This window comes from Lonchura striata, chromosome 1 (genome assembly GCF_046129695.1).
Source record: "Lonchura striata isolate bLonStr1 chromosome 1, bLonStr1.mat, whole genome shotgun sequence".
In the NCBI taxonomy this organism is placed as follows: Eukaryota; Metazoa; Chordata; class Aves; order Passeriformes; family Estrildidae; genus Lonchura; species Lonchura striata.
The window spans coordinates 68924427-68939967 of record NC_134603.1 but is presented as its reverse complement, the minus strand read 5'-3'; the positions used below and the strand labels follow the sequence as shown (position 1 = coordinate 68939967).

The 15541-nt window shown below is 37.8% G+C and overlaps 1 protein-coding gene across 6 annotated transcripts in view; it reads right to left on the bottom strand.

The window, feature by feature from the left end:
* The window catches only part of COBL (cordon-bleu WH2 repeat protein), a 156556-nt gene that overhangs the window by 26669 nt on the left and 114346 nt on the right, over window positions 1-15541 (bottom strand). The window lies entirely within an intron of this gene.

Here is a 15541-nt window from a genome sequence, read left to right as displayed (position 1 = left end):
AAATTACTGAGTGACGAAAGAGAATCAAGCCCAAACACACTTCTCCTGATCAAAAGGAATCAATAAAGACTAATATAAATGTGTAATTTGGAATTATAAGTGTGCTCCATTCTCTTCTTGAACCTCAGTAAGCAACAGGAAGATTAAACAATAATTTATGGTCTGATCTTCCAGACACTTGTGGTGGAAGTTAATTACATGAGAAGTCCCAGGTCTGCAAGTGTGACTAAGATTAAACATACACTTCACTGTATTTTTGGCTTGGAATGAACAACTTTTTGGAGAATACATGAAGCTATAGCTCAATAAAAATGATCAACAGAGAAAAAAATATTTCTGAATTCTGTTGTATACACAAAAGTGTTTTGTCCAAGTTACAGAACAGAAAACAACTTTGCAAAGAATCTCACAGAAATAATTTTGTCAGACTATAGTTTAGCAGTGAAACTTTGAGTAAAACCAGAATAAAAATCAAGCCAACATTCTCCTTGACTGAGGTTACAAGACGCCATTAAGTACTGAAATTGATTTCCGACAGTAGAAGCAATAAAATTCAGAGGGTTACAAATCATGATTAAACTTTTAAGTGCTGTCAAGCATTGATATTAATGATGGAAGATGATCCAAAGACTCTATTGCAACTTTGGAAGCAATGTTATTTGATTTCTTTGACCTTATTTTCTGTAACATTAGTTCTAGATTCTGGATATATTCTCAGAGATTATACCATTTTAAAATGGTAATTACAGGAATAAAGTATGTGCCACTGAATGGATTTGAGTATGCTAACCATAGATCTACAGTTAGCAAAACACTAACAGGAAGGTGAATAGTTTGACATTGAACATCAAATAATAAAACCGCACAAAACTCACTGTGAACAAACAGGTATGAGTATATGGCTTCTTGGCTTTTAGACAAACAAAAGAAAGCCCAGTAACAAACATTAGTAAAAGTTACACTATGTTAAAACCAGGACAAAATAGGATAACGAAGAAATCAATTTATAGAGTGGAGGTTGAAGAATGAAAGCATACAGGAAGATTTTGAAGTAATGCACAATGCAGTATATACACCTTGATGAAAAGAGACCTCTCTGTAATTCATGACAAATCTATTGTCACATGGATGCCATAAATGACCTCCACCCTATAGCTGACATAGCAATTTATAGCTAAGTACCTACTCCCATATCCTGACATGAGGGGGGCAGCCTTTTCCTCACTCACCATCTCTTGCATTTCGTCATCCTCTTCTTGCCTGCCTGCAACTATTTCCTGCATCTTTCTGCTCAAAGATTTAGATCCTTTTGGTTACAAAGCCCTACTTGCCTACTGCATAATAAGAACACTCAAGTCTCTCCCCGCCCTGCTGCAGGATCCCCAACTCCAGCCCACTGTCCCCACATGTTGACAAACAGAAGGAAAACCAATCTCTTTTTATCAGAGCTCACGGGTGAATTGATCCCTGTTACGTCTCAATCTTGGCAGCTGAATCACCCAGGTCAGAATAAGAACCTCCTCATTCAACAGCAGTTTTGTCCTGAAGTATGGAAATACAAGTAGACATCTTTCTACTCAATGATTAAATTCTCAAAGCTCAAGCAAAATTAAAATGTTCCCCTTTCTTCAAACCTATCAGTTTGACAAAGTGCTTCCCTATTTTTTATCTTCACCAAGAAGATTCATAAATTTTTAACATAGTTAACGCATGGCACTGAACAGAATTACCGGCTGAGACAAACCATTTTGATTGCCACTACTACTTGCCTGAACATGAAAGCACACACATAAAACACGACTGTGATGGTTCTGTGTCAAGTTAACAACCTTGTTTCAGCTAAGAGCAGCACTAAAACACCCCTGTTTCAAATTTGAGCCATTCTTGGATGGATTAAGTAAGAACTATTCTTTGTCCTACATGCTTGATTAAGTCTTCACTGGTGCACACTGAAGATGGGATGGGGATTACTGGGTAATGACACATGACATGAAGAAAGCCTACCTCAACATTACTGAGTGGTTTTGTCTTCAGGAGACAGAAAATACTTTATAAAACTTGCTAATTCTACAAGAAGAACAAGGTAACATTTAGTAGTAGATGTGATTCTGCCTTGCAATTTTTGCATTTCTTTTCTCTACCCAACACTAATACAGTGTGACCACAATAATGGCAATACTGAGGTTTTCTGTTGGTCGAATAAAGAAAAAAGCCCAACATTTTCTTCTCTTTCTCATAACACTAAGACAAATTCAGGCTCTGATCATCAGAACCTCATGCAGACATATCCAGGTTAAGAAAGAGTATTCACCAAGTACTTCAGAATTGAAAGCACAAATAACAATTGCCACAGATAACATACAGAAGGCTGGGTTTTCAAACATAATTTTCAGCAAAGCTAGCTCATTCACTGGTGGGGTGTGGTACTGAAAAGGATGTAGAAGTTGGTCCATGGTCTTCAAGCTATTCTAAAATCTCCGTGGGGCATCTCACCCCCACACGAAACTGGAGAGAGTACTTCAAAGCCTTGCATTGCTGCTTACCTATATGCTGGTTCAGGCTGCAGACACTGCTAAACCCACATGAATGCTGTACCAGGGATCTCCCCAGATTCGCAGCAGCAGTGCTGCCACTGCACAATTAGGTCAGCCACAAGTTACAAAGGCTTTCTTGCAGAGGGGGACGGACTGGGACCTCTGTTTGCAAAAATGTTGCCTGTGATCACCAAGAGGGAAAGAGGAGAGTAGCTCATGAGTAAGGAATGTGAGCTTCTTGTTTAACACAAAAGAGATCTTGTTGCGTTAATCTCAATAGCCTGTAAGTAATTAGGAAAACACTGAACTTTGAGTTTAGAGGAGTCATATCTGCACCCGTGCAGTTAGATATATGTACACATTACTCATCCAGAATGCCAGTGATGGGGAGACAGATAAACCTCACCTGGTTTAAATGCAAATCAGCACTTTCAGAAATGAAGATTTAATTCAATATGTGAAGACTTCCATGGGTAAAATACTCACTTTGATTACTACTATGAAAATAACCACCATCGAAATTGAATTAGATTAGAATTGGACGTAAGTGTTCAAAAGATGACTATCCCATCTGGACCTACAAAATCAGTCACCAAAGCCCAAGTCATCACTCCTTCTGAGTCCAATGGGCACAGAGTGTAAATCCTAACTATTAGGAAGTGCTGTGACCTGGTTTTACAGCACTGCTGGTGTTTTGTTATAACATTCAATAAGGACAGACATAAGATGTAACAGTTGATTCAACCCTTACATGATGAGTAACCTGAACTTCACAAGCATTTTGGAGATGCTGAGTTTCTCTAACTTACCTAACACTTGCTAACATGTTGGTAACTGTTTTACAATTTCTTTCATCATTTGTTCCACTGCCAAAGAACTTTCTTTGTATGGACTATAATTGCTTTGCTGTAGTCTGATTGGTCTATTATAATAAAGTTGTAAAAAATTACCATAAAGTTTATGATATTAAAGAATATTAATTCTTATAATGATCCCTAAATTATAACATAATTCTTTCACTGACAGGACTTAAAACTTCTATCAGGAGAAAGAAACACTGCTCTAATTATTTGTCCTGGCAGTAAAAAGTTGAGACCAACACAAAAGACCAGTATTAAAGTACTGTGCATTTTTTTTTCATATGCTTGGAAGTGGGCTGAGATAACATTTATTATGGCAATTATTTACAGAGATTATGAAAATGAAGAACACAGGATTAGCTTAAGGGTTTTCACACGGGTAAAATGTGATCTTGTTACATTTTACTCATTTTTCTCATGGATCAAAAACCTGTATGAAGACATAGGTGTTAAAGATCACTCAATAAGCAGATAAAGCAGTAGACTGAATGGGTGGTCTTCTCTCTATCATAATTAAAATTTTAATTTTAGCATATTTAAGCCTACATGCATACTTTCTTATTAAAAAAAAATCAAAGAAACAAAGAGAAAATAAATGACCACTGTTATACTTTAACAACAGTATTATGGGAGTGGGGGAATGGATCAATTCCAAAGCACTTCTCTCCCAGCTTTTGGAACTGCCCTGCAGAAACTCAAAAAGAGGCCAGAAAATACTAAGCTGAGGTACCATGCTCTGCAGCTCCAGCCCTCCTCCAAAATAAGGATGTAGAACAGCTTAATGTTTGCTTAGTTTATTTAGGTCACAGAATCACAGAACAATTTCATTTCGAAAGAACCTCTGGAGGTCACCTAGTTCAATGTCCTCCTCAAAGCAAGGCTATCTTCCAGCTTTGACAAAGTAGCTCAGGGCCTTGAACAGCTTAGCTTTGAAAATCTCCAAGCATGGAGACCCAACAGCCTCTCTGGAAAAAATCATGAATCATTCCCTGGGCAGCATCTAATGCTTCTCCCACTTAAGAACATTATTTTAATGTCAACCTAAAAAAATTCTAGCTGCAACTTGTCACTGTTGCAGTCTTATCTTTTTGCAGTGAATCTCAGAGAAGAGTCTGTCTCAGTCTTTCCTCTTCCTTTAGATATAAGACAGCATTCAAAATCTCCTTACCCTTCCCTTCTGCAGGGGAGGGCTGAACAAGTCCTGTTGCCTCAGCACCTCCGTGTATATCCTTGATGCTTCGTGACACACTCTGGTGTGTCAGTATCTTGTTACACAGAACTCAAAACTGGACTCACTTTTGGACAATGGACTCACATGTGGCTTCATGGCAGCTAAGTAAAGGGGAATAAACATTTCCTGTGATCTGCTGGCTGTGCTCTTGCTAGTGCAACCCAGCCTGAGGTTAGTGCTTCATCACTGCAAGGGCACGTTGCTGACTCACACAGCCCTGCATGCAACTTCCAGTCTCACATAATGAGATATTTTCAGACTCCTTCCTAGTCTTATGCCCCATCCTCATGTTTTCCAATAGGCTCTTTAATTGAAGTCATTCTCACTGCAAACCCTGCAAACAAAAGTAAATCCATTCCTTTATATGCTAGCCAATAACAAAAATTAAAAGACACAAAGGACATGTCTCACCAGACATATCATCAGAAAGGTACAAATGGAGTGTCATTAGTTACACCCTGTGAATCTTCAGCATTTCCATAGTCAATCCCAAACTAATGACAGTTAACTTAGTTACCTAGGTCTGCTCTCCTATGGTTGAAAAATAAATGTAGTGTGGACTCATTTAACCTGCCTTATGAATTTGAGGTAGTTAAGCACTTCCCTTGGGGTTAAACTTGTCTAACTGTTTGTTGTTAGTTGATAACACAACAGAAAAGTATTGTAACTTTCACAAAAGCTTTTTTGGCAATAGAGTTTCCTACACCAAAGGCAATACGAGATAGGATCAAGCCAGGGAATGAGAAGTGAAGAGTGTTCCAGTCCCTCCATTGTTTTTCCATGTACAAGCAGCTGTGAAGATCTGTGCACTAATGTTTACTTTTCCTTTCAAACATATACTGAAAATCATTGTGAAGTCTTTCTCTCAAAACAATACCTAAAAAGTCTGCTGGCTCTTGGAAGTCTCAGAGGAAGCTACCCCTGCAAGTAACTGTCTGCTACCCTCTCCCATTTCAGACTCTTATTTTTACCACCTGCCAAACAGGCAAAGAAAAATTTCTGAAGTAATGCAGCACAGATTTTCAGACAGGGGAAAATCAACATATTGGACTTTATTATTCCTTTTTCTTTCCCACAATCCTTTCTTCAGTGACTGAAAAAGACTCTCTGACCCCTGCAAAGCCCATTTGACCTAGAATGCTGCTGCTATTGCTGAACTGCTTTTCATCCTCTCCATTTTGGCACCCTCTTGAACCCACTAGCTCCTTGCTTTTATAAAAGCCTTGTTTGGACTCTCTGACAACTCTACATCATAGCCAGTAACTAGCCTTCCTTATTCAAAGGGATCAGATGTCATACAAGCAATACAAAGAGTAAAATGCTCTTTGACAGTAAAAGGATCATGTGTCAAAATAGATCTTTCCTTGATTAACCAGAGAACATTGTCACTTGGCTTTGGGAAGGATAGATTTTAGAAAAGGAACCTGTAGATCGAGTTGTTAATTTCCTTTTATACATAATTAAGTATGATGGGGAGAGTTTCACATCAGTTCCTGGTGTTCCCTTTCTGAGGTTAACAGCAAGCTAGAATGATTCACAAGGTGATTTCAGGGCTCTGGATGGTCCCTTACGTAAATGAGGAGAGGGGCAGAGTGCCTAATCTGTGCAATTCAAAAATACTATAAACAAGCAGACAATGTAGGTTAGAGGAGGAAGATAAGACAGAAATGTATTTAAGAGCAATTATAGATAACTTTGAACTTGCACTTTCATAAATCACCATGTGTAACACTGGTGACGTGCTGTGTTAAATAACAGGTGTTATTTTTGAGGGTGTTTTCAGGACAGGAAAATCTAGATCTAAAACCAGAGACTACCCTGTATATGATACTGATGAAGAAATAACCCACTCTCCCCATTTTGCAGGGATTTATTAGTCTTAAGTGATAGATCTGGGCAATCTGCATCCTTTTCAGAGGTGGTTGGCTTTCACTCAAGCACACTGCAGCATCTAAACAAATGGACTGTGAAGGTGATTTTCATAAGCCACCTTAGAGAACACACTCTATAAAATTGCTTGAAAAGCATATGTAGTGTAATGATTAAAACCAGAAATTATTAGTGTAATTATTAGTGCAACAAAACAACATTTTATTAGATGATTTTTAAGACCACAGAAAAAAAGACCATTTGCCCAACTTTTCTTTTTAAACTTCACTATCCTTTTGCTCTTGTGTACTCTGCATAAATTAATTATCTTCCTTAGTTTGTTAACAATTCCATAAAATCTTTGCTGCAATTTTATATTTATAGCATCATCCACAGGAGAAAAACATGAAACACTCTTGTATTGTAATTATCCTCCTTCCCCAGCAACTGGCTGCCAGCAAACTCAGCAGAGAGAAAAACCCAATCCTAAACCAAGCACACATACACATATGTAAAGACACCCTTGTGGGATTTAAGAGCTCTTTCCAGAACTCTTCTCCCAGTTGTGTATTTATTTCTAATTAAAAGTGAATAAAAGTTAGGAAGGGTGAAAGAGAATCAGGTCAATCTGTAATAATCTATTACTGAAACCATTAGGTATTACAGACGAATAAAAATTTTTGAACAGATGCCTTCTAATTTTTGGGACAAAGTATACTTGTCTTGGGAACAAAAGCATTTATACTGGGAACTGCTGCACAACTGGGCGAAAACCTTCCTATCAATACAGACTTATGGGCCGTAATGGCAACAAATACTGGTTTTGCTTAATACTAAAAGCTATTAGTGAACTACAGGCTAGAGTGATGATGAACAAAATGGGATTTCATCCCTCTAGTTTCCCCACCAGTGCATCCATCATTTGCCCTTATATCTCTTTCTCTTTTTATAGGCTAGTACCTTAGTATAATCTGAAGCCAGACGGAGCCCTGAGAAAATTTTGTGAAGAAACTACCTAACTTAAATTAAAATGACATAAAACAACTCCATTTAATTGGCCAAAACATACTTCAGCCAAACCGCCAACAATGTAAATACCTACACAGATTTTCAACAGCTATCTCCAAATTTAGATATGAAAACATTTTCATACACCTCCATAGTATAAAGATACAAAACTCTGCTCTGATGTCTTTTGATGTTCATTAACTGACCTTCCTGATCAGTGGAATATGTGCTTCTGCCTCCAAGAGGCTTTTCAATAAACTTGGGCTGGCGGTTTACTTTGGCAATTATATTTTCAGAAATATTTTAACTGAGAAGAGCATGTTTATTTTCTGAGGTATAACACATTTTACTGCACATACACAATGGATTACTCTGCTATTGTATTTCTGTAAGACATCCAATTATGTCAGTAAAAGCATAAACCTAGTGAGACACTACTTTGCGTATGTGACCTCTTCTTATCGTTAAAACAGTCTGCCTTCTGGAACTGCCCAGTAAAGAAAAAATTATTATTGCAGAGAAGAAAACCAAGGGTTGGAGTACACATAGCATCTCCCTGAAGTTCTTGAGTGATACCCTGCACAAGGGCATTGTACCATTTTCAAAGGATGTTTCCTAGGCCCTTTGAAGACTGGACTCCTGTGCTGGGAAGAGGGCAAACCGAGAGCAGTGAGGCCAGGACAGTGTGTGCCAATCACACTCTCCACCTAAAACACTGCCAAGCACTCCAGGAATCAGGCACACACATGCTGCTGAAGATCACCAGGGCAATTGGTTCTATGGACTTATAGCAAGAGACAGACTTCTTTTTTAGTGACACAGACATAGCCAAGCAATCAGAGCATAGGACAAGAATCAAATGCAGGGAGGGTATTGTGAGTCCAGGGGAGGGCCATGAAGATGATCAGAGGGCTGGAGCACCTCTCCAGTGGAGACAGGCTGAAAGAGCTGGGTTTGTTCAGCCTGGCACAGAGAAGGCTCTGAGGAGACCTGATAGCATGTTTCAGCTCCTGGAAGAGGGCCTTCCAAGAGAGCCGGAGAGAGATTTTTCACAAGGGCATGTAGAAATAGGACAAGGGGAAATTACTTTAGAGGGTGGGTTTAGATTAGACATTACATAGAAATTCTTCATTTTGACATGCAACAGGTTGTCCAGAGAAGTTATGGATGTCCCATCCCTGGAAGCATTCAATGTCAGGTTTGATGAGGCTTTGAGCAACCTGATCTAATGGAATACATTCCATTCCATTTAACACCTCTGTCCATGCAGGAGTGTTAAACTATAGATTATCTTTATAGTCCCTTCCAATCCAAACCACTTTATGGTTCTTGATACAATGACCTCCATACACTATCCATGAAGTTATCTTCTCCAGCGGTGCACACTGAAGCTCTCCCTAGTAAGAAGGGGAATACTGGGCAAGTAGAGAACAAAATACTCACAGAATAGTAGTGCTCTCATGCCACCATTCCACTTTGGCAGCAGATGGACTATATCAGATTATTTCAGACATAAGCAGAGATAGAAATACTTAAGTCAGAGCTGAATTTGGCCTGCTCTTCCACAGTGTGAAGTCAATTATCTCATCAATCATGCTTTGCCCTGGGGCTCTCTTTCCCTATTAACTTGAAGAGATGCAAACATGCAAGAGCAGTAACTGGATGTTACGCTTTGTACTGATTTTTGGATAGTAAAACGTTAAAGGCAGTGCCACCTCTAGTGAACAATAGCCTGATGCAAGAAATGGGTCATCATCTGAACACCCACTTGGAAAAAATTTCCCCTTTCATATTACGTGCTGTTAGTATCAGATCCTGCTTCCACTGCAGAAGATAGGTTCTGCCCCTGACTTCAACAGCAGCAGGGTCAGACCGTTCACTGATTGAAATGCAAAGCTGCAAATATCTCCTGCATGGGATGAATCCCCACAGGGAAAATTTGTCTGCATTTTTATTCATGTGAAGCATTTTAAGGCTTTCATTTACACAGTTCATTCAATAATAATGTGCATGTTGTATAATGGGGTACCTGATTAAGCATGCTTAAGTGCTTTGCTGGAGCAGGGCCATTTCTAGAATTTGAAGGTTTGCTATGATCATACTCTCAAAATAGGCAAGTTAGTTCGGGGAATTTCTCACCTGACTTAATGGGCTTAAATAGGATCAGCATAAAAGGGGGAAATTTGGAAATGCCTTTGAGTTTGTTTCTTTTCAGCATCAGTTCCTCCTCAAATTAGGCTGAGGGGGTCACGCAATTGTAGGTTTTAAGCTTGTCTATGAAACCCTCCAGTAACTTTTAAACTGGCTACCAACTTCTCCTGAATGAGTCAGGAAGGATAAGAGCCTGAAGTTCAGTTACAAAAGTTTAATAAGGAGGTAGAAGGACAGAGTGCAGAAACTTTCCTCATATACATGTAAAAGCTTATTTTCTGTTATCTACCAGGGATACTGAGAGAAGGATGCTATGAACAATAGCAAAAGTTCAACCCCAAGTGTGACGGGGTTCAGATATCAGAGAACTCAGTCATTAATAAAGAAGTTCAAAAGAAATGCTTAAGGAATTACTTGAGGTGTTCTGGGGGAAGAAAATAAGAAAACAAAGTAGAAAAAAAAGAAAGGAGAAATTCTCAAATATTTTTGGTTTTGAAAATCAAGAACCTCAAGGGCCCTGTGATTTTAATATCCACCTATTTTCCCCTTTTTATTAATTTTTATCATCTCTCTTCCCTGTTCTTATTCCTAATATAAAAAATCAAAGACTATTAAAAAAAAAGGGCACCTTCTTCTTTAAACTCCATAGAACCAGATATTTTTTTTTCCTAAAGCCATTACCCAGGAAGCGTGTTTGAAACTTTTTTTAGCAGGTGGCTACTGTTGCACTTTGTACAGTACAGTTTGTACAGTAATGCACCAACATTACATTAATTCTCCTGGTTGGTCATAATTTAAGCATGGTATTATAAAACTTTCCACTCACCTTAGAGCAGCCCCTATCAAACCAGCACAGAATCAAGGTGGTGGTTTGTTATTACGCTTCTCATTACAGCATGAAAATTTAAAGATTTCTGTTTCAATTACTATCAGCCTGCGAATTTTCTCACAGGCACTAATTTAAGTCCATAAAAAAAACACAAGGAGTTGCCCTGTGCAAGGATTTTTTGTATAAAAGAAAGCAATCGATACATTGGCAAAGCCTTATATTATGAACAGTGGCATGTATTTAATGTACCCTGAAAGTGAAGAAAAGACTTTATAGTACAGTCTGTGTCCTTTGTAAGAGCAGACTGAAGACAAATGATTTTATTTTGGGAACATCTGAATCCCATTGATTAGTGTGATGAATACAGAACAGGAAAGCTGCCAGGTACAGAGGAAGCTGGGCATGTCCACAAGGGAGTGGAGCAAATAAGCAAACTACAGTATATGTGTGCCTTTTTTTTTACCTGAATGTTTTCATTTGGAAAATTTGGACACTTAAACCTCTAAGTTTCTGTAACTAACTGGTCAGTTAATCAGCATATTGTTCTAATTCTCTGAAGGCAAGCAGAGAAGGGTTTTAGAAGTAAACTGTAAGTAATCAATAAAATATTCACACACATTGTATTTAATTGAAATAGGATCACTTCTGGGAAGAAAAAAAAAAGTTTCTTATTATTGGGGAGAACTGTGGCATAAAAATAATTGTGTCACTGTTAAGCATTGATTTAGCATGTCTGAGATTGGGAGTACCCGAAAAGGGTTCCAGAACAAAACCAAGATACCAATGCATTCACCCAGTAGTTCCCAAAGTGTCATCTACTTCCAACAACACCAGGAAGTTCTATAGGGTGGCCCTTCTACAGTCCTTGGCAGTCCACTGTAAGGCTTTCTGGAGAACAAGTCTGTAAGAGTTTGTTTGCCTTCCAAAATGGTCCAAGTTAAGTAAACAAGGCTCTTATCTTGAACTTAAGGCCACTAATTATTTTTTCTTACAGTCTTTATAATTCTTACCTAATTTGTCATACTTCTTATGTTTTAAGAAGTATATTAATTCAAATCTTGACTGTTTCATCCACGGATACACCTTTAAAATAGATCTCTTGCATGTTTCCACATAGTTTAGAAAAAATGCTGAAACTATTTCCTCATTAAGTTTTACAGCTTTTACAAACTGTACCTTCGTGTCAAGTAAAAAAAACTGAGGAAAACAACAACATGGAAGAGAAAAATACTTACCTACATGTTTTAAAAATCAGAAAACAATAATGATTTTTATTAGATGCTTGAAAAGTAGAAAAATTAGTTGTTTTGTTTGCTCTAACAAGTAAGCAGGTAATCTCCTACCAGTCTTTCACTGTTTATGGGAGGGCACCATATATTTAGCAACTTTATTTTCACATTTCAATCACTATAGTCTTAAAATAAAAAATTGTATTTGTCCATCACAGTTCTCCTTTCTTGGTCTTTCCATCTTATTTTGTTTTAGGTCTTTGTCCTCCATTACACCCATGGTAGTAGGTTAGAATGTAATTATTTTATCCATGCCAGGAACCACAATTATGGAATCCACAAAAGGAGCTGACAAAAGAGAAGCTGTCTCTGCTCTCAGCCTTTACTCCCTCATGCCTGAAAACCCAGAAGTAAATGTGCACGACCAGAATTCTCAATTTCTTAGAAGAAAGTAGGCAGGCATTTTAGTCAGTGTTTTCTGACTCAGAAGTGGTAATAGGAAAAGCTGAGTATGAACACCTCTAAGGATGGAAAAGCACTTTGGTATTAGAATCATCACCTATCTGGAACAGAGAAAAAATTTCAGCAGTTTACTGCAGCTCCATGATCATTGACTGCATTTGAATCAGTAGGAACTTGCACTATATATGCCACTTAAAGCACCACCCTTCCAGTTTTATTTGGCCCATAGCTTATGTGTAAACCTGGCATAACTTCAAATTCACACCCAGGATCAAAGTTCTCACACACACACTTGCACCACATGCACGTAGCTGGTTGAACACAGATGTTTAGCCCCACTTGTTACTGATGAAGTGTAAGTTGTTCTGTGTGTGTGGCTGTGACAACTTCCTCACATTCCACCATTCTAGGGAAGCATGTCTAGGATGCTGCTCAGTTATTAAAGGTACAGCTCCTGTGGTTAAAGCTGCACTTCTTTTGATGAAGGAAGAGGACAACAGGGAATTTGGTTTCACTTGGAAGAAACATTCACAGTTTATCCACAGACCATTTGGATTGCAAAGCTGGTCTGTAAGGGAATTAAGAGAAGAAATTTCTTGACATTAGGATGGGAGAAGGGAAGCTCAGGTTTATTCTACACTACATGAAATAGGTAAGTAGCCAGTTAAAAATCTAAATACCAGGAAATGTGTCTAGAAAGACTATTTGATTCACTGGGGTCCCATCCCATATTAATGTAAACAGAAAATATTATCTTTGATTATTCAAAGTGATTGTGCTTCCTTACACTCAGACTGACTTCTGGCTGAAAGTCTGCAAAATTACAACTCTTATTTCCAATCCATGCAGGCAGCACAGTGCGGGGGAATGTAAGGGAATATGAAATTAGCCCAAATTTCCAATCAGTGTTTGTACCCAGGACTCAGTCTCCTCCCTTAGAACTTTCTCAAGGCATGAAAAAATTAAGCAGATCTTGTGACCCAAATTTACTATTTTTGAATTAGAAGTGAACATAAAAAATAATCTTTCATGTTCAATGTACATTCAAGGAATATAAAGGACTCAGTAGTTGATACCTGTTCAGTTTGTTGCCAGATTCTAGAGTCATTAATTCTTTCTTTGGACTTGATGCTTTCAACAGTCATTTACCACTACAAAACGATGCCAGAGCACTACACAAGAGTATGCAATAAAAAAGGAATAAAGCAGGGGATTCTTGCAGGGAAATATACAAGATCACCTTTCCCCTTAGCCACCTCAGCAAAAATCAGCATTTATTACCTGGAAGCTCTTCTAGATAAACAAAGACTTAATTATGTCACTTTTTGTTTTGTCAACTTCTTATGAATTTTAACAGTGGACTGTTCTAGCCACAGAGCTACTACAGGAGAAGCTTATGAATAAGAAGGGAAAACAGAGGCAGCAATTTTGCTTCACTGTCCTTGAGGGGGGAGTCCATAGTTTTACAATGACATCAGAAAACAACATGGCTGTAATTTTCAAGGGATGGAATAAGTTCCATTCGGTCTTCTAAAATAACATGTATTTTTGTATGGAACGCTAAATGGTGCCTACTTCATGCACTAAATATATATTGAGAGTCATGGTAGCAACTGGGAGCCAAGCTCAGAAGACAGAATTGCTGTCATACATACACACACACAGGCTAGCTTTCAAAAAGAAACACTTTTATACTGTGACAGAACAATAAGGAGGATTTAAACTGACTGTACACATAAATGATGAGGGTATGAGAATCATGACGACAGAGTTTACTTCAAGAAAGCAGAACAAAGGGACAGATGATGGGCATATGATAGATTGGATGGTCATATGCTTAATAAACAAATGCATCATAAATCTTTGCAACTCATCATACAGTTGGAGCTGGATGATTTCTCTGCCAATCATTCTCCCTTGGCACTGGGAGCACTCTAGATACCACAGACAGCTTTAAATAATTCCAGTTCAAAACCAAGAAGAGAAATATTTCCCTTTTCCATTAATATATTTGGAATATTTTTCTCCATATTTTACCTGCTCAGAATAATTTTCTGTGCTGCACCAGTAGCACATTTTCTGAAGATAAAAATGGAATGAGTTTAAAGTTTAGTATTATTCTACAGGCTTGTCACTAGAAAAGGAAAAGAAATCCATCTGCCCAGTGAGAAAGACAACATTCATTTCAATTCTCAAAGATTCCAACTGAAAGGAAAATACTCAGAAGTATTACATGTTGAAAATATATTTAAGGATGTTTTGAAAATCAGAGATTTAGTCTTTAAGTGACTGAATTGCTGGTAATGAAGTAATTTGTCTGTGAAATAAGGCGGATACTAAACAGGTCTGGTCATGATTTTAAAATTCTAACACTGAAGCTGATAAGATCCCCCTAGCAGAACAGTCTATCTGTACTGGCACTGAACCTGACCTACTCCTATGCACTTAGGCATGTTTTAAAGACATATACCAACCATATGCACTAATTACCACACTTTGGACACAGCTGCTATAGATACAGAGGCAATATCTATGCAATATAGTAGCCAACCAAATATGCCACCATACTTTGAGAAAGCTTAAAACAGAAATTTGAGCTTGCATCTCCTAGACGCCATCACAGCAGCATCACCTGAAAATATAATTTTATCTTCTTTTTTTTATTTGTGATGAAACTGATTTAAAAAATAATCTAGAAACAATTTTTTTGGTTGTTTTTAGTTGCAGAAAAAAATCCCAGCAAACTGCTCCAAAAACTAAAAACTGAAAAACTGGGTAAGTTTGGAATCAGGTTGAAATTCACTTTTGGCGTTTTTTCTTGCTCTCCTACTGCGAATCTGAGACAACACCGGCTCCCTCTGGTGGCCAACGTAAAAAATATTTCAGTAACATCTTGGGCACCACGAAGCCTAATCTGTTTCTAATTCACGGGATTTCGTATGAGTTGAGAACATTCATCAGAATAGGTTTAATCATAAATTATACATCTGTCCTTATTCCCTAAGAGCACTGAATATCATTGGCATTGGAGTTGTAAGACAGGAATTTGTTTTAATTTCTAAGTTATCTGGGCATTTATTTGTACTCCAGAAAGGGCTTGATGATATTTTCTATTTTTTTATTTGATTGCTTATTTGATTTTCACCCCAGATATTTTAAAATGAAGGACAGTATTTTAACAAGGCTGTTTGGTAGTGCAGATAAATCCTGAGCCTATTAAATGTGTTTCTTACTAACTCTGGTAATAGCATTTTGGTGAAAAATTTGTTATAGTGGTGAATTTGTTATTAACTTTTCCATGTCATTCTCACTAAACTTCCAATGTCTCCAAGGTTAAAATAAGAGCCAATGTCCTTTCACATCACTTC